Source organism: Oratosquilla oratoria, chromosome 7 (genome assembly GCF_046742065.1).
Source record: "Oratosquilla oratoria isolate Oo_2021 chromosome 7, ASM4674206v1, whole genome shotgun sequence".
In the NCBI taxonomy this organism is placed as follows: Eukaryota; Metazoa; Arthropoda; class Malacostraca; order Stomatopoda; family Squillidae; genus Oratosquilla; species Oratosquilla oratoria.
Window position 1 is genome coordinate 40,562,350 of NC_134783.1, and position 21,063 is coordinate 40,583,412.

Consider the following 21,063-nt stretch of genomic DNA (forward strand, 5'->3'; position numbering starts at 1 on the left):
GTGTGGTTTCTTGCACTTTGTTTACAATTCAAATTACTCTCACATAAAATCAACGTAGCGAATTGGTTACGACTACGTTTAATGCGAAGCCCAGTCAATCCAAGCACAAGAGGACAAAGTTGCAGCTCACCAATTCCTAGCATAAGCTTACGTGGGCTAGACATAAATGCCCGGGACGCGATGAAGTCTCACTGAATCAACAAATATAGCCTATCATAGTAGGTACCAAACTGGGTTACATAGAGCCCTCAAGGGCTACAGAGGTAACGGGGCTACAACACGATAAATACAAACGTATGCTTAGCTATTCAATGATAAATTTGGGCGCTAACAAACAGTACCCCATAAGCATAGACCATAGGCAATACGAGCATGCAGATCCTGAACCCTTGGTAAATCTACGGTACATGCATACTCTACCATATTTCATTTTCAATCCAGCACACACAAGGGTGAATCCCCTTCCTCTACAACTCAATCAGAGCTGGAGGGAAGGGAGAGGGGCCAGTTCCCCCAACTCTGACGAAAAATTTCAACCGTATAACCCCCCTCCCCGTATGCATTTTATCCCGAACCTACACTAAATCTATTGATCGACATACCTTTTCGCTCGTTTCCCACACTCTCTCTTGCCCCCCCATAGACAATCCGCCATTTTCTATTTTGCACCAGTTTCCACTGCACTGTAGATACAGACCTCCCCACACTCCCCACCCTCAACCAATCACCATATTCATCCCCGCCATTTTGTTTTCCGTCTCTTCGTTTTTTTTAATATTCAATATCGTTGTTGTTTATTCTATGTGAAGTCACCGTTTTAGTCAACATCCGAGCTGTAAATTCTAAAGGCTTACACTCAAAATGCCCCCCGCCCATGTATTTGACTTGTAATTTTGAACCACTCGAACAATCGGCTCCTGTCATTTCTATTTTCTGCCATTTCATCTTCATATTGTCCAAAAACTCGACACTAATACACATTCCATCCATCAAAATTTAGCCATTTTGCGACATTTTCAATCTATACATATTTCTCCCATTGTTGCCATATAACATGTGTCAAAATTACGAACTCTTTCCTTTGTGCACAATAATACATGTGGCAAACATGCACAAACGAACACAGACGCAAACACAATAACTGTGTTGTGACATGACGCAGTGACATGTCATTGTCGTCGCCAGAGGTGATGCCTCGTGACGTCACCTCATGCATCACACAACCTCAACATACACGAACCGTCGTATTCATCCACTGTCAATATTTTTTCACTATCGATGCATGACCAAGGCTCAAAATCACCTCGCACATCTTCAACGCACGAACCGCTTCTCATAATCACTAGCAAATACGCTTAAAATAAATATACTGAACAATACTTACAATTACCAATACCTATTACAACTCATTGTGTATCCATTCATAAACTATTTAAGCAAATGCGTAGTCTTCTCGATTCTTTGCCAGAGCGTCTTGCTGTTGGAATGACGGGGGAGCAAGGGAGGGGGGGGGGGGATTGCGTAAATCTGGCTGCTACTCGTCCTTACCTGCAACTACGTTCCAAGGTCAGGACAAGTTCCAATGTCAACAAACACATCATATCATGTTCGTGAGTCACCAAGGAAAATTTATATATATATATATATGTATATATATGTATATATATATATATATATATATATATATATATATATAATGCAAATAAATCACAAAAACACGTGATTCACAAAATGTGTAATAAAACCACTTGAAAAATGAAATGAAAGGTGACCGAACATTTTAGTCTATTTAAGACATTTTCTTAAATAGACGAAAACATTCGGTCACCTTTCATTTATTTTCCAAGTGGTTTATTACACACACACACACACACACACACACACACACACACACACACACACATATATATATATATATATATATATATATATATATATATATATATATTCCCATGCACGAAATACCTGTTCGGATAAATTAATTACTTCAAAACCTGAACTAGTTTTGATTAAGTTACAAGAGGTAAAATAAGTGTTGCATAATCTCTTCTAGTACTGGTAAACATGTGGCTCTTCTATCGAGAATTAGAATTCTTCAAAATTCTTATGTTTATTATCAAATAACAGTACATTGCAACAAAATTTCCTCCATTATAGAAATATTGTCAATGGCAAAAAACAAATCTAAATTACCATTATCTGTCTCACCACTGTGAGACTCTCAGCTATCGTTTATTTATTATATTTACTTATTGCGTCCATTTTTTTCCAACGTTTATTGTATTCTCATAAGTCTACTTAATCTAATCCTATATGCTAACAGCAAGTCACGTGATCAGCCATGCACTTGGAAACCCTAATACCACGCGTAGATTGTTGTGGACAAAATATTATACATAAACCTCACATTTCCTTTCAAACATTTATTCTTATATTTGAATGTGCAGTATTAAGTTATTGTATTGAATACTGTACAAAATAGGTTATTATTCATGATACTACAAGTATTATGTATTGTCTGAATTAATATAAAATAACATAAAATATTTAGAAACATACACATACATACATACATATATATATATATATATATATATATATATATATATATATATATATATATATATATTATATGAGCATGGATAAACTTTATACTCTCGGTGTAAACCAAAACAATTATCAAAATACTCCAAACCATCTCCGCACTTTACAGTTTCTGCTTGGGTAAATAACACACCGAGCGTGTCGTGATACGAAGCGTGAAGCACATCACAGTGTGCGTACGGACCACCACAGCCTCAAAATATCGCCGCGGGGAGGGGAGGGGGGTCGTGACGTCACCAGGAGTCCAGCAGGACTGAATGCGAAGCCGGAAAAGTGACCTGCCAGGAAAGAATTCTATTTTCGGTTCCTTCACAAGACGCGTCACTTTGCAACCAATAGAAATTCAAGGTGTGCGTGACGTCATATCGTTATTATGACGACACCTGCCGGAAATGGAGTGACACAAAATGAGACTATTTATAAACGTCCCACACATTTACCATGAAATGTGTAAATATAAAACATCTATTTATAGTCTATATATGTGAAAAATAATCATATTTTCCTAGACTAGTACTATAGGTTAGCTTGAATGAGTACACTCCTGAAGTATGTATACAGAATCGAGTTTTACAATTGGGTCCTGATGCATCGTGTAATCTGGCCGCGTTAATATCACGGTGAAGTTCTTTATCTATTCGTCTGTTTACTTATTGCACTGGCTTGGAACTAATGGATTCAAATCTTAGTTACGAAAAAAAAAATCCAGAATATTTCAACATGTTCCAATTGTATATTCAAGTGTACCCTCTTAGCATGGGGTACCTATTTCCATTAACTCACTAACACGCAATTTCTCAAATTACATTTGCTCTACATGCGCGTGTTGGGTACACACATCATAACAATGGCTAAAGTCATACTCAAAACACTTGGATAAAACTTTTCATATAATCCCATTTGGCAGATGACTAAGGAACATGACCAAGGCTAAAATACCACCAGCAAGGTCGAGTGTCAAGGTAGCATAAGCCTCAGCGTGCGATGTTGAGCGCATTTTCTAACGGGATTACAATTCCAGGTTTTTCTTCGGACGAGTACTTAGTCTTAATTCTTACCAGCCGCCTGGTAGGATTATCTTGTCAGCCAGCGGTCCTCGTTTCCTAATTTTTCTCCATCTTTCTCTATCTATGTAGACTTCAATAGTATCTGTAAGATCTTCTCGAATCGCCAAAGCTTCCTTAACTCCTTCCATCCGTCTTTTTCTATGCATATCCACTGGTCTTTTAACTTCCGGCCGCATATGAAGTGCAGCCCTGGGTAGTCTTCCATCCTCCATCCCGGGCACATGTCTATACCATTTCAGGCGATTTTCTTCTCTATGCTCTAGTATATTATTTACATTCAATTCTGCTCTGATGTCCATGTTTCTCAAACTTAGTATAAAAATCGATAAAGATACAATTCAAGTCCTGGTCTTGTCCCTTCGTCTAAATATCCAAAAGAAAAAAATTAAAAGGTGTAAATATTACGCCATCGCGGGGAAGTACCACAAATGCCCACCATATCAGGAAGACTAGTACGATCGAAACGACATGACGTCACAGATCATCTAAGAAGGAAAGACGTTTTCCCCAATCTCACCTCGTCACAAAACTGTTACCCACAGCAGATGACGACAAAACCAGGACGAGCAGGTTATCTGCAGATTAAAACAGAGGTTTGATTATGTTGCATCCTCGACGATTGGGCACATTCTAGACAATTTCATGACCCAAAAATAAATATAACTACCCAGAAGTACTGGTTAACCAAGAGGACTAACAATAATGATAATAATAATCCTATAAATATCTCGAGCCGAGTTTCAGCCTCTCAGGACTGCACCTCCTGCTGAAGGCGAGGGTGATGATAAGTTTTGAAGACGGGCGGTCGTCCCATAGGTAACTGTCATTAATCCCAGTTCAATACTACCACAATTAAACATGCATTTACATCTGTTGTCTCACACTTCCTACACGATTCTGGCTAGCCTTTACTGTGTACTATACACACACATGCACATACACACTTCGAATGTGCGGGGAAACTGGGGGTGTAGTGTGTATATTCAAAGGTATGTTTCCAAACGTAAAGATACCCCTTACTCTTGAACTGCAGCCGAGAGCGTCTTTGTGTGATTATGAATATCAAAATATCATGTAATTATAAAATGTGGTTAAGGTGCATTAACATTATATATTAATTCTAAATGCATAATTATAAGTAGGTGTATGTACAGACGTACCGAACGTAGAAAATTACATTTTGCAAGTCTCGTGGAACCACGGGAATATGAAAGCGGAAGACTCACACATTTCAAACGAAATCACGTAACGTCCCTAACGTATTCCCTTCGTGACGTCACACTGCCGATATTATAAATATAAACACTGAAGTGCGCACAAGAGAATAGTAGAGATGGAATAGAAATAGAAGAGGAGAGCAGATATGAAGTTCCTCGAAAGACAGACGTTTCACATATATCGGGTTTTAATCGATCGTAATTAATTCCCCCAAATGTGACGGAGAGTCCAGCCACCGTCATTATCGACCTTCTCAGAAAATCCGCCCTGAAAAGAACTATTTCTTTCCTGATGCCGGCTCATAGCCGCCCTTTTCAACGCCCCGGCTTGAATCAACTCTTATATATAGTCTCTTCGCCTATCATGTTCTAAGCTCTTGCAAGAGGGCTCTCAGAAAGTGATTGTTATTCACAATCACTATCATAAATAGATTATCTCACCTTCTCTAATTTTATTGAAAGTGATAAATCAAATAACTTGAAGTGACAGTGCTAAATGAAAAAATCGATAATAGGTGAAATCAATTGTCAAACTGTTATCTTTACCGTTCTCGCTTCCTAGATACTAGCCTAATGTATTTTTGTTAAATTGAAATGCATGAACGGGTAAGAATTTACAATGCTCAATAGATTTCTCCTCCCCCGGTTTGAAAAGAAACCTGTTTTGTTTTCATCTCGACATCTTCGTTAATATTGGGATACTTTAACAAGGTAATTAAGCCCTAAGAATGCCGTGATAGTCTGACCCAGCAACAACTGATAGTAACGCGACTATCCAAAGTTCCGGAAAGTCCGCAGACATTATCATCTAAGATGTGTTCCCTACACGTAAGAACAAGGGCCCAGTGTTCTGATAAAAAGGTGAAAAAGTGTGTGTGAGGAGGAGGTTATCATAGACTTATCTGATTGTTCGCTTACACTCCTGCCAGCATAACACAAACGCACGTCAGAAAGAAACCGTTCTAATTATAGCTTACGAGCACGTTATATTATCCAATTATGATTTACGAGTACATTTTATATGCGTGTGCGTGATAGAGAAGAGAAGAGAAGAGAAGAGAAGAGAGAGAGAGAGAGAGAGAGAGAGAGAGAGAGAGAGAGAGAGAGAGAGAGAGAGAGAGAGAGAGAGAGAGAGAGAGAGAGAGAGAGAGAGAGAGAGCAAACCGAAAATAAGTATGGAAGAAGAGCGAATCTGAAGAGGTACGAGATAATAATGAAGCGGACGTGCTGAAGTATGATATGATAACATGAGCGAGCGAAGAGAAAGGATGCATACAAATAAGAGCAGGAGGAAAAATAGGAGAGGAGGAGGGAGGAGGAGACAGTGATGAGGATGTAGATGATGTGAGATGAGAGGGAGGGGAAAGAATGACAAAGCTGAATAAAACCACAAATGAGATATGCGAGATGTGTAGGATTCGAGGAAGCTGGCAGCATCCTATCCTGTCAACTAGTACTGGAAGCTAAATAAACTTGCCTATATTGATGAGATCCGTCGTTCATAAAAGAGGGAAAAGAGCACATACAGTCTCTCACAATTATGAGAGCCCCATTCGCTGATCCTAGGATACTATGGACTACCTTGAAAAGAGCACCCACTCTCGCGGAATCGGTGCTTGTGGGAAGGGAGAAGTCAGCTGGAAAATGGAAAGATAATTACACATGTATAAATGGGAGCGATTGCCACCAAGCACTTTACGGGATATTTATTAGAATTTTTGTGTCGTGGCTCAGAAGCCATGGGGAGGAAACCCGGAATTCGAGGCCTGCTTCATCATTGGTTACGGGATTCCGTTTCGGAAGACTGGGAGACCGGAATCAATCTCCTCGCCTCATCAACAGTACCCCCAAGTTTCCCAGGAGCATCGCAGACCGCCAGTGTATTCCATAAGATATTTGTATTTACGGCTACAAATCTACGGGTGAAGAAAGGCATTACTGTCATTTCAGTAGCCTGCACGCACAACAATCCACGGTGCGTTCCACATCCCCCTTCGTGCAACCCACGGAGCGCCACCCCTGCCCCCCCCCCCGTGCAACCAATCATGTGCAAGCGTCCCCCACAGGCAGACCCAGGAACGTGCGGTATTGTTACAACCCTTAGGCGACCTAAAGCTTCCCCCACGCAAATATAGGGGAGCCACCTTCAATGCTCTCTCCCTCTCTTGCACACACACACACACGTCGTGTCACAGGCGGCTAAGGACTTCCTGGATTTAAGTCAGAGATTTCTTCAAGAGATACGGATCAATGTGGATCCTTCAATGTGGAAGTAAAATGGTTACAGCTTCTCTTTCCTTCAGGATCTGCTGGCTATTTTTCTAACAACCGTGGGAATTGTACAAAGTATTTCACATACGGAGGATAACATCAGGACATGTAAATTCACATACGAACACAGGCCTAATCAAAATTACGACACAGTTATGCAGTCCACTACTGGTATGAATACACTAGTGACACCTACTTTACCTAGTAACCAATCAACCCCCACCCATTTCGGTCTATGCACCACTTTTGAAATTGTATGCCCCCCACCCACGCCGGTCAAGGGGCCAGTACCCCAATACTCTTGGCCATCCTGTTCCCATTCCGAAGGCAGTGATGTCCCATTCGAATATCACACCACCTAGGGAATCCCAAAATTAATCAACAGGAAAGGAAGTGATAGCAATGGGCAGGCACGCCGGCAACTCGTTACACGCATGCAACTGAGCAAACAAAATAAGTCTACTGTATAGGGAGCATCCAGAGTACTAGAATATCGTATAGAACAATTTTGTCCGACTCGATAAATGTATGTGTGCGTAGGATAGTAATGATATTCGGCAGAAATGTCTAACAATTTAATATATCAGCTAACTACAATCGTTTAATATCTACCGCGCATTACAAATACATGCATACGGCAATGTTCACATCTTTCAGCTTACAAAGCAATATGCGCAAACAGTAAAATGTGGGCACGAGCTAGCCAAACAGCTGCAGAAATAAATATCACACCTTGTATATATGGGTATCATAAATAAGATGTTTTGCCAAATACGGGACTTGTCTGCAATGCATGAGAGAGAGAGAGAGAGAGAGAGAGAGAGAGAGAGAGAGAGAGAGAGAGAGAGAGAGAGAGAGAGAGAGAGAGAGAGAGAGAGAGAGAGAGAGAGAGAATGTGAAGATGAGGAAAGAGAGCAGATATCAGCAGAAGCCAAAGTGTGGCTGGTGGCGCAAATCTTATTATAAGGCCGAACGCCAAGAAGGGCGTCTGTACCCAATCTGCGACATAGTAAAGGTAATTTATCGAAATCGCACACAGGAGGACTAAGAAACATAAAAAATATATATTGACTATGCGAGCGTGCAATGCCTACGCAACGGGCTGTCATGGCAAACACAGCCAACTCACTGGCGACGGGAGCCCCCACCCCACCCCTGCACCCACCCACAACGGCCGGCCGTTGAGCTGCACAAATACACACACAACCTTGCAGGCGGCCCAAGCGCGGGAAACCTTATTCAGACAAGTCAACAACAAATTCGCATAGGCGCTTTGCTATTCCGCCTACCCACTCCAACGTATCCTGCGCGCCTCTCACACCAAAAAAACACATGACAAGAACTCGGAAGCAAGGGGTCCCACCAAATGCTTTCCCAACAACTTCCGCGTTGCTGCATCAACAGGCCCGCCACAAAAACCACAAATGTATGGGAAGAAATCAACGCGTGTTGTGGAGATTGAGAGCGTTTCTGTTGAGGTAAAGACAAGGGCAAAGGTGCATTGAGCTGGTCAGGGGATGGACTTTGGTGACTCTTGCAGAAAATAATGTACCTGAGTGAAGCTTCAGAGGTATATGCGCTTGGAAGGGACACAACGTAAACATTAGGCATCGTCTGTAATTTACGTTCTCAAGACGTGCTAGACTGTATAGGACCAGGGTAAATATGACAATAATAATTATAATAATAATGACGATAAATTATAATGATAATAAACAATAATGAAAAGACCATAAGTACCAAAATTTAACGTCGCACGAGGAATTGACTGAAAAAGTACTGTCAATATTTCAGGAAAACTAGTGAAAAATAGCAACAAGATAGGGTCAATGTTTTGATGATATGCGCTGTGATCCTTTCCGAGAAAATGGTGCGTGCATCAATTATGTATACAAGTTGGGGGTTGGGTTAGTGCCTTATGCATGAGGTGTTCCTAAGATTTTAAGATTGAGAATTTGATATCTAGTCAGGAAGAATGTGTAGGCCTGGAGGTAAATGATCTTGTTTTAAGGAACTGCCTTGTTTTCTATTCACCTCAATCCATCATTACGTCATTCACCAGAAAGGATTCTTTTTATGATCTTTATACCCGCCAATGCTTGGGTACTTCGTGCTCTATCAATCCCTTCTGAATCAAAACAATACTCTTATTATGGATTCTGTCATACTATTTTATTATAATACTTCAGTAAATAAAACAAGACCTTAACTGAACATTGCGTATGAAAAAATATGTTTACACCCACGAAACCATAAACAAACCTTTTCCAATAACCGTATCCTTTATTTCCAACTTTGGGACACTTCTAATGGCTCTATCACGGCAGCCGCTACTATCTACCACAAGACTCAAAAAATTGCTCCATCTGAAAGCGAGGGACTCAATATGAGTAAATGGCTGACGTCAGAGGGTATGTCGGTTGCATGCACAAGTGGCAACACGTCCTGGCAAGGTTGAAGAACAGACAACACACACAGACGAACACGAGATGTGAAAACTCGGGGCCGCTTCCCCCTCCCCCCGAGGTTAGGGAGTTTCCCTACCGCCCTCCCCCCCCCCCCGACTGGGGGGGATGAGGGGGATCTTCAGGTGAGTAGGAAGTCGCGTACCTTGCCACGACAAATACCTTTCGTTTTGAGAACCATCATGACTCATCCGACGCGTCACAAAAAAAGGAGAGCAGTTACCTGGTGGAATTTTTGCTCCAAATTTTACCACCACCTTGGTTTAACCCTAAGGGTGGGAGAATGACGTGGTCCCAACCGCAACCAAAATAAATGTTCCAAGACGCCGATTTAGTATAAGACGGACAGGGTTGGGGGGAGGGGGCGAGAGGATGGAAGTAGCCAGTGAGAGAAGAAGGAGGGAGGGCGGGAAGAGAAGAGGGAAGGAAAGGTGGAGGAAGAGCGAGGAAATAAAGAGGAGGGGCGGGGGAGAAGGGTGCGAAAAGGTGGAGGAAGAGTGAGGAAATCAAGAGGAGGGGCGGGGGAGAAGGGTGCGAAAAGGAGGGGGTGTAGGAGAGGGAGAGATGGCACGTTCGACATTAGCTCGGTTCAGATCATTCCCAGTACCAAACAGGTAAATGATCAGTTCTTGTCGACTGTGACATCCCCCCCCCACGATGTTTGAGAATCTTGAACAAGATAAATCATGGTCAACAGTTAATATGATTTATGGAAGTGTATTCGTCTGAAGAGCGCCTGATGCTGATACGAATTTAATTAACATAATTTATAATAATTCCTTCTATCGGGGTCTTCTACGTAATGTTTCCGTCGCAATTGGTCGAGATTTTTTTTCCGGGTGGGGGTGGGAAGGCGACTTTGAACAAGATCTGGGATGTGAACCGAATGTCTTGATTATTTCCTTGATTTTCATTGATCGTATATTCTAACTACTGTTATGCAATTTTATTCAAAAGCATGCTTGTGCGTAAAGTGCAAATTTTATGCATTGTAGAGTTGTGTGGCAATTAATCTGACTCAACTGTAAGAAAGGGCAGAAACAGTTCACCTACATACTGTAGGTCAGGTTGGGTCACGGGCGAGTACAGGCAACCTAAGTTGACTTTTAAGATCTCTGCCGAGAGATCCGTCTCATTGTCTCGCCAGGGAACTAATTAAATATTCTCGCGGACCTCCAGTCAAATCTTTGTTCATTTTGTTCTTTCAGTTAACTTTGGTGTAAAGAGGTATTATATGTCATGCAATATTGTTCTTTCATTGTGCTCACACTAGACTCGCCTTTATTCGGTTGCGAAACATAGGCCTAAAGAGGATGTTTTTGTAATACTACAGCCATGAGATTTAATTCAACAGAGGAAAATCCTCCGAAGTGAAAGGAACTAAGGGTCATAAATACAAAAACTCTGAATAGAAAAAAAAAAGTCCCTTCCCACAATCCGGGAGGAAAATAAATATTTAGTATTATATCACCCCATCCCTGATAAAAAAAAATGCATTGATCAGGTGCGTGGGCATATAATAGAGAAACGCTCGAAAGCCACCCACCCAAATAATAATGATAAATAAATAAAATCCTCCTTCCACACGTCTTTCGTTGGCGACCTGTCGCTTGGGGCAGGATCTCCGTGTGACGTGTTCTCTGACGCGTGCGCGCGCACCTGGAACCAGGGGTGTCCCCTTGCGTGTCTGCGTTAAGACGTGTCTGCATATACGCCCCGCATACCTGGGTAGTATATCCGTGTAAATTGCAGGTGCATTCTCTACGAATATACGCTCAATGCACAAGCACAACCATGATCGTAATTGTTTATGCATGTGTGTGTGCGTTCTTGTGTGGTGTAAATGAGCAGAAAAACGTTAATTTATTGCATACATGTGTAGGCACTGTTCCACATATCACATATGATGCGTACGTATATGTACGCTTGACTATCCACTGCGATTTGTGTATGAATGGTTATTTACATGTCACCGTACAATGTGTGAGCCTGGTCGTGTGTATGTGTGCGCGTCTCGAGTATCCCATGCGTACTAACACAGGGATCAATGTATTACGCTCCTCGGAGATGGAGGTAAACAACGCAGACTAAGACATCACTGCAGCCTGAGTGTCACATTACAAAACAAATTGTATGGAGGATACCTTGATATCTACAGCCTCCTTGTCCACTCCAAGACAGTTTTCGACATTGCGGATATGACGAATTGTTGCTAATCTCGAGATGTCTGTAATCATACTATGAACATTTGCCTGCCACTCAGTCGTATCCATCAACAAGTAGGTTGTGACTGCTCAAAAGGAGAGGGGGAGGGTTTGTGCGTAAGGAAAGCCTGAGAAGCTCAACTATCCACACATGATAATAAATAAATGTGAAAAGGGCCCAGGCAAGGGCAACAAGGGCGAGCAAATAGTAACCCTGGGAACCGTCTCCCGGGATGCTCAGCTGGCAAGGAGAGACACTCCTACTCGCCTTCATGATCATCCACCGCCCGTACAAACACAACGCCAGTAAGTAATTCCTCCCACACCACCTCAGCCCTTGCGATACGTTACTAATGAAGGCCCTAAACATCACGATAAAAATTAAATGTCTGACGAAATGTTTAACCACGAAGAAGGATCACCCGTCGGTATAATAACATACTTACCGATTATTTTGCTGCTCTCACCACTCTTGTCCAGAAATCCATGTCCTGGTGTCTAAACTCCGATGAGCCAGGAACTGGGGTTGATAAGGTCCCCAGCAAGCAGGGAGGAGGAGGAGGGCTGGTAGAAGCTGACTAACAACCTGATTCGTGTACAACACTCCACACTGCTTTGAACACCACTCCGTCCAGCTCATCAACACTTAACCACTATTTTTTCCATTAATGCAGTGATGACGCACACATTTGAATATACAGAGTGATATTAATAACATCTGTATATACACACAGAATACTCTTGCTGATATATAACCAAATTAAACTGTGGAAACTAAAGAATATTGTAGGCGCCAACGCACTACACCTTCCTCTTCTCACAACTGAGAATCAACTGTATGTACGGGTACTAGAGGACGTATGCTAAATCTTGCGCATGTCAGGTACGTACATACTAGAATAACAACAAACCATATAAACGAATCATATCGAATAAGTATATATTTAAATTGAATGAATAGTTCAAAATCTTTCTTTATATGAAAAATAAACGGGGATAAAGCTTCTTACACTATACATGATCTCGAAGTTCGTGAGAGTTAGGCAGCAGCGATGAGGGAAGCCCCTCTTCGAATGGCGCCACTCAGTCCCTGAATGTAAGCAGCGTTGACGTAATCAGCCTTACATTTCAATAATTTTAACGCTATTTTGCTATTCTTCATCTGTTCAATACGGATAGATTAATTCACCTTCCTCTTTGCCTTCCATATCATACGTATAGTCTAGTCGTTCGTCAGGATAAATGTAATTATTAAAATGCATACATGCAATGTCCAAGGTGGGGGTGATGGGGTGGGGGTGGGGGGCTGCACTATACCACAAGAGACACAAAAATCATGAAAATGAGCGACAAGTTCGCAGAAGGGCTGTGTTGTGCTTCTCCAACACCGGCCTTAAAATATCGCCAGCATGTCTCCCTCTGCTTCACTGCTGGCGCTTCCCCTTTCCTGTAACCCCCCCCTCTTCCTCCCACTCCTTCCCACTCACACTCCCTCCCAACTAGTGTGTAGCCCATACCTCTCCCCCTCCCTTCCTCTTTCCCCTCCTCCTCTGCCTCCGCCTTCTTTCCTCTCTACCCCCTCCACTCTCACCCTTCCTCCTCTCGTCCACTCCCAATATACTTTTTTTTCTTTCCATCTCAAACGCACGCACACACTTGTCGTTATTTTGCGTCTTACTGTACACCCTCCCTTCACTCTCATACCCTTTTCCCTTCGCTTCCTTCCACACCCTCTGCTTCCTTCCCTTTCATCCTCTCTTCCCTTCCCTCCCAGACGTTTCCAACTCTCACCTCTCTCACTCCACTCCGTCCTCTTACCCTCACACCCTCTGCTTTTACTCGTTCTCTTGCACTATTCCCCTTCCTCCCTCCTTTCCCAATCATTCGCTATCCACCAGTCTCTTTTATTCGGCCGCTGTTCGTTGCGGTAGAGGTGGAGGATAGATGTGTGTGTGTGTGTGTGTGTGTGTGTGTGTGTGTGTGTGTGTGTGTGTGTGTGTGTGTGTGTGTGTGTGTGTGTGTGTGTGTGTGTGTGTGATACATTGAGTCGCAACACAGGTCCTGAAGGTCGGTGATCTGAGTTGTGTTGTGCGCGCTCGGCCGCCGCTTCCGACAAGATGTACTACCCCCCCCACCACCACCGCCACCCACCCACACATCCCTTGTGCATCTCCCCGAACACCACACCGTGTCAGCCTTCGAGACCGGGGGGGGTTGGATGTGTCATGATTCGACAAAATAAACATAACACGCGCACTGCCCATCACTGGGGAGGTTGCACCGATATGACGTAATATGTCACTGACATCACGTGTCGATGACGTCATGAATCCAGACATCACGAGTCGATGGCATCACGGATCCATGACGCCACACGGTGATGAGGTCATGTGTCTCTGACGTCACGAGTCGGTGACGTCATGGGTCGATGACGTCATATGTCGATGGCTTATACAATTAGCCACTGCCACCACAGCGAAGACGAACAGGAGGTTAGATGGGGGGAGGGGGAGGGGAAGGGGAGGGAAGGTAAGGACACGCCCTTCATCTTATCCTTGCTTCCTCCCCAATTTCTTCTTTATCTGTTCTTTTCGTGTTTCCCTCTTTCTGAACAGCCGTTTTCATTCCCTTTCCTATACCTCCGCGTAGTTCTTTTCTTATTTGTTTTGGTCCCTAATCGATGCCACGATATAGGAAATCGAATGAACGCACATCCCCCACGCCCTCCCAACCATACTCCACCCCGATCCTATCCCTCACTCTAAGAAAAACCCTCCATCTTTGTCGTCGTTTTTCTCCTCCACATTATTCGCACCATCCTCTGCCCCTCCCCCCTCCTTCTCTCCTCAATTTAACCTCCTCACTCTCTCCCAAGGTCCTCACCCTGCCTCCTTCTGTCCCTTCTTCCCCTCATGAGCCCCTAACTTCGTTTCTCTATTCCCAGCATCTCGGTTTGCACCTCACCCACCTTTCTATATGTCCCCTCCTTCCTCTCGTTTTCTTTTAGCCTAGTTCCATATTTGCCTTATCCTTTTTCTTGTTTCCCCTTTCCCGTTCCTTCCCATCCTCCGTTTCTCTTATATGTACATTTCAGTCCAAAAGTCCCTTCCCTTCATTGTTTGTCCTCTTGTACGTTTAATCCCTGATATTCACTGGAAGATCGCCCAGGTTCCTGAGAACAAGCTCACCCACCCACAACGTCAGCCACGTCACTCTCCTCCTTTTCTTTATTTAATCCCTCTCTACATAGTTTCCCTCCATCTTTGTCAATTGTTCCCTCTTCCTCTCTACATTCATCAGTCATTTGTTCCCTTATCAGCACCCTGTCTGTACCTCTATCTTGAGTACGCGGTTCTTTCCAAGTCCCCCTCACGGCCCCACACACCCTGGTTTAATTCTTCTTCCTCTTCATCATCATCACCATCCTCTTTCTTCTTCTTCTTCTTCCTCTTGCCCCCACCACCTTCTCTTCCCCTCCTTATTCCTCTTTACCTCTTCCTATTTCTACACCCAACCTTATCACCAATTCCCATATATCTTCTTCAAACTTTCCTCTTTTAGTTATACCTCCTCTCTCTCCACATCTTCTTACCCCACCCCCCTACCACTTGCCTCGTTCCTCAGCCTTCCACTCCTAACTCCATTCCCTGTCCATATCTCTCCCAGTCTCCTTCTCAATCGCCTACCCTTTAATTCCCATCGTCATTACTTCCAGCCCCCCGTTTCCCCCTCACCGACCCATGCCCTCATCCTCCGAGGCTCAAGCCCCTCCCTCGCCTCTTAATCCCCCACCCCATTCCCCACCCCCACCCTCACCCCTTCCCCCCACCCTTTCGTTCCTTTAAACCTCCACCTACTTATTATAATACTACAATGGTGATTAATGACTGTGTCTATCATTTCTGCGTTATTTCATTCTACTGTTACTATTATTTTCACTAACACTTGTACTATGATTATAACTACAACATCTAAAAATAGCCATTATTTCCACTTGATTTCCCTTTCATTCTCTTTTCTACGCGATCGGTTTTCCCCCTGTATTTTTTTTCTCTGTGCCATCTTTCCTTCCTTTCCACTGTTTAGTTCAAACGAATCATCTTTATTTAAAAATCCTCCTTTCTGTCGACACCCCCACTGCTCCTTCCATTCACTTCTTCCTCTCATGTCGTTTGTGCTCTCCCTTCGCGTGTCATTTCTTAGTATATTTCATTATTTCTTTTCTTCACCTCTCACATTTTCCTGTTTTCCCCCGTCTTTCTTTCCTCCTCCCTCCCCCTTCTTCTCCTTCTTCATCTTTGCTCTTTTTCGTGTTCTCAGCTTCCTTTCCCTAAATGTTTCGTTTAAATTTCTTCACCATTCCTTTCCCCATCTCATGTTTCATCTTTTTTTTTTTTTTTTAATTCTCCCGTCCCTCAATCCATGCATCCCTTATCCACTGCTGATCCTGAAGAAGGTCTGCTTGTCCGGACGCAAACTGGCCTCTGACTGGCTGGATCTTGGAAGAAGCAGATGGACCGCTAAGACGGCAGCTGGATCGTGACAGGAGCAGCTGGTACGAACAGGCGGCGAATAGTTTGAGTAGATGGCAGCTGGAAAGACGGGCCACTAGTACAGTTAGATTGAAGATGAAAAAAAAATCTTCATTTTCATCATCATCATATCTTGTCGCACCAGAACCGTGTCCATATAAGGGCAGTTTCATTTGCTTCCCTAAGGTCTTGGTCGGAGCAATGGGGACTCAATGGACATTCCCGGAGGACGTGGACCATCGTCTGTACTTCGCCACAGGGACATTGGGGGCTATTGGTGTATCCCCACTTGTGTTGATTTTCTCTTGTTTTGCCCGCCTTGGCTCTTCCTCTGTTTAAGGTAACCCAGTCCTTCATTACCACCGTAGTTACGGGTGGAGTTAGGGGCTGGGGTGGTAGGCTAGCTAAAGCTCCACACTCGCTGTAAGCAAGCCCTTCGGCGAAGCCCCGCCCCTTCCTTGAACTTCCACCAATCCCATCCCAGGATTCCTGCCCGGGCCTGTCGTCCTGACTCGGTGGGCGCGGCTATGTTGACTTGCTACGTTGTTTTGGGTAGAGTCAGGGTACACGGAAGTATTGGTGGGGTAGTCTCACTCCCCCCAACTCCCCAAGCCACGTGATCACGTGAAGCGGGGGTGTTGAGCCCTTCCGTGACACCTACGCCCGATCTAACTTTAGTTCGGAAACGCGGCTGCAGATGTCAGCCCGCCAGAGTTGCTTGCAGACATATATCGTCCTCTCCCAAGCCCTCCTTCTCTCTCCCTTCTGGCCTCAAAGCCACCCCCCACCTCCTTTTCTCCTCTTCACCCCCACTGCCTTCACCCTATTGCCAAGATATTTCCTTCTCTGCCTGACTTCGACTACACCCCCCTCTTTAGACCTCGGGGTTTTCCTGCAAGGGGGATTCCCCCCTCCCTCCTCCCCCTCCCTCCTCCCCCCTTCCTCCTCCCCTTCCCCCTCCCTCCTCACCCCTAATACCCTTCGTCCTCATCATCTTTCCTTCCCTCCTAAAGGAACTCAACTTTCGTCCACCTCACTCAAAAAGATCCTTGCTGAGCCTATAGAACCCTTGCCTTTCTTCTCCTCAACATCCAAAGGGGCATTGTATCTGTAACTCCCTTGACAAGAATATATCTCGTCCCTACTCCCTTCCGATGGTGGTTCCGATCTTTCCCTAATCCCTCGCAATGGAGACTCCCGTCTCCCTCTAACTTCCTCCCTAGGGGCACCTCTCCCCGCTCCCGTCCTCTCCTACGAGGATCTGTTCAATATTTTCCGAACTTCTTCTTCGAAAGAGTTTCTCTTCACGAAGAAACTCCCCCTCATGGGTAGGTGGGAATGGGTGGGTTATTCTCCCTCTTCCTTCCCCGTCCTTACTTCATTCCTCCCTCTTTTTTGCCCCCAACCTACCTTCTCCCACTCCTGCCTTCCAACCTTCCCCCCCTCCTCCTCCTTGGTGGTTATCGCCTTAGGGTACTTCCTCTACTGTTATTTCTTTTTACCACGTGAATCTCTCTTCTTCTTCTTTTTCTTCTTCTTCTTCTTCTTCTTCTTCTTCTTCTTCTTCTTCTTCTTCTTCTTCTTCTTCTTCTTCTTCTTTATCAACTTTATTCGCATCCTTCATTTCATCCCGCTCTCTTTGCTACTCCTTTTTTTTTTGCCTCAGTCAATCCTCTACTATCTACTCTCATCCTATTCTATTCCTCTTTCCCTGGCCTTCCTTCCATCCAACCCCGTCCACCTCTCCCGTCCCCTCTCATTTCCCCTCTCCACCTTAACTACCTTCGCGTATCTTCGCCTTTCAGTATATTTTATTTTTTTATTTTTTTATTTCATAGGGAATTTATCCTTATTCACACCCCACGTTGGTCCTCCGTTTATCATTTTTTTCCCTCTTTGTTATTCCTCTCCTCTATTCTCTTTAATCGTTCTGATCCTTATCCTTATCCTTTCGCTTTGAATTCCATTCATGCCCGCCCCCTCCCACCCCCTCCCCTATCCACCCCACTTCCTTCATCCACTTCCAATTTTCATTATCAGTTTCGATTTCACTTCGCCAAATACAACGTTTCATTTCGCCTAATGTGTAAAGTTTCCCTTCAAATTCTTCCTCGCTTTTTTCATTCATTCTTCTCTCTCCGAGATTCCTTAATTCCTATCCTCTTTCATTCATCCTCATTATCATCTCATTCATTTCCCTCTCCCCTCTCTTTCGTAACATTTCCCCCAGTCATCTCCATTTTTTTTTCTTTTTTTTTTCCGTGGAATTACTAATCATAATTTATTATCATGTCGTCCTTCCCAATCCACCTCTCTTCTGATTTCGTGTTCTCAATTCCATTCTCTTCCTTCCTTCTCCTAATACTTCTATCTCCTTTCTCTCTTCCTCTCTTCCTCTCATTAGTATTCAAATTCTTCTTCTTCCTCTCTTTACTCCCTCTTCCTAATTCCTCCATCCTTCTTCCTCCTCCTCCATCCCATTTTCCTCCTTTCTTCCTCTAATACTTCTATCTCCTTTCTCTCTTTCTCTCTTCCTCTCATTAGTATTCAAATTCTTCTTCTTCCTCTCTTTACTCCCTCTTCCTAATTCCTCCATCCTTCTTCCTCCTCCTCCATCTCATTTTCCTCCTTTCTTCCTCTAATACTTCTATCTCCTTTCTCTCTTTCTCTCTTCCTCTCATTAGTATTCAAATTCTTCTTCTTCCTCTCTTTACTCCCTCTTCCTAATTCCTCCATCCTTCTTCCTCCTCCTCCATCCCATTTTCCTCCTTTCTTCCTCTAATACTTCTATCTCCTTTCTCTCTTTCTCTCTTCCTCTCATTAGTATTCAAATTCTTCTTCTTCCTCTCTTTACTCCCTCTTCCTAATTCCTCCATCCTTTTTCCTACCTCCTCCATCCCATTTTCCTCCTTTCTTCCTCTAATACTTCTATCTCCTTTCTCTCTTTCTCTCTTCCTCTCATTAGTATTCAAATTCTTCTTCTTCCTCTCTTTACTCCCTCTTCCTAATTCCTCCATCCTTCTTCCTCCTCCTCCATCCCATTCTCTTCCTTTCTTCCCCTAATACTTCTATCTCCTTTCTCTCTTTCTCTCTTCCTCTCATTAGTATTCAAATTCTTCTTCTTCCTCTCTTTACTCCCTCTTCCTAATTCCTCCATCCTTCTTCCTCCTCCTCCATCCCATTCTCCTCCTTTCTTTCCCTAATACTTCTATCTCCTTTCTCTCTTTCTCTCTTCCTCTCATTAGTATTCAAATTCTTCTTCTTCCTCTCTTTACTCCCTCTTCCTAATTCCTCCATCCTTCTTCCTCCTCCATCCCACTCTCTTTTCTCTCTCTCTCCCTTTTCCATTTTTGCTCTTCTCGTTTCTATGCCTCCTCTTTTTTCTCTACCTCTATTTTCTGAACTTCAATTTTAATCTTCCTTTTTCATCTTAGTCCCCCTCTTTCTCTCTTTTGTCCTTTTCTTTTTCTTTCTATTTTCTTTTTCTCACCTGATTTTTTTTTTTTTTTTTTTCTGCCAGTCACATTCCTGGGGAAGGAGGAGGGGGAGGAGGGTGGAGGAAGGTGAGGAGCCTACGCCAGGAGACGCTGAGTAGCTGCTTTAAGGAATGTTGGTACAGGTAACAGTCACAACTGGGAATCGGAGACGAGTGTGGGACTCGAACCCACGACTAAGCGAATGCGAGACCAGCACGAATCCGATTACGTCACTAGCGTAAGGAGGAAGTCGCAGTGGTAATGGAGGAGGTGAAAGAGGAGGAGGAGGAGGAGTAGGTGTGGAGGAGGAGGAGGTAAGGAGGAAGAGGAGGACGTAAGGAGGAGGAGTAGGAGGTGAGGAAGAAGAGGGGGAGGTAAGGAGATGGAAGAGAAGGAGGTAGTAAGGAGAAGGCGTAGGTAAGGAAAAGGATGAGATTAAGTGGAGGAAGAAGTAAAGGATGGTGATGAGGAGGAGAAGGTAAAGAAGTAGTGATGATGGGAAAGGAGATGAAAGAGGACGAGGGAGTGGGTAAGGAGGAGAAAGATGAGGTGAGCTGGAGGAGGAAGTAAGGAGGAGGAGTGGGTGAGGAGGAGGAGGAGAGAAGGGAAGACAAGGCACCCCTCCCTCACCCTCCCACTCTCTGCCATCCAGTCTGCCTCCGGGCTCGTCCACAATGCTTACCTCTCCTCCTCCTCCTCCTCCTCCTCCTCTTTCTCCTCCTCCTTCTACTCCTCGTCTTCCTCCCCCCCCTACCCCTCCCCCTCCCCCTCCATTCTGTTTCTTCCATTACCTATCCTCTCCTATTGCCCATATTATCTAACATTCTACTTTCTATCTACTCTCCTCCCACTCCTCCTCCTCCTCCTCCTCAACCCTCTCCTCCTCCTACCCACTCTTCCCTGCAGCTCCTTCCGTTTCCTACCCATTCATACTCCTCACATTATATAACATCGTTCCTTCTATTCTCTACGCTTATTTCCTCCTCCTTGACGTTGTGTATTCTCCTCTTCCTCCCTTTACCATCCTTCCCTTTCTTTATTCTTTCTTCTCTCCTCCCTACTCTTTCAAAAATAATCCCTACCAATGCAATGCACTCATCGTTCCCTCCCATGTATCTCCACTAAAACTCGCAACACTTCTCCTTGGGGGTCATTACACCGAACTCCTCCGAAGGTCCGACCCGTGGGACCCACGTCCCCCTTGGCTTCGTCCACGGGGAGAAACGA

The 21,063-nt window shown here is 44.0% G+C and overlaps 1 protein-coding gene across 3 annotated transcripts in view; it reads right to left on the bottom strand.

The window, feature by feature from the left end:
• shn (zinc finger protein schnurri) overlaps positions 1–12,671 on the bottom strand; it is a 102,174-nt gene extending 89,503 nt beyond the window's left edge. For all 3 annotated transcript variants that reach the window (XM_076188060.1, XM_076188061.1, XM_076188059.1), the window contains exon 1: positions 12,275–12,671. The gene's annotated coding sequence lies outside the window, so the exon portion shown is untranslated. The remainder of the gene's footprint in view (positions 1–12,274) is intronic.
• Positions 12,672–21,063: the final 8,392 nt, after the last annotated feature.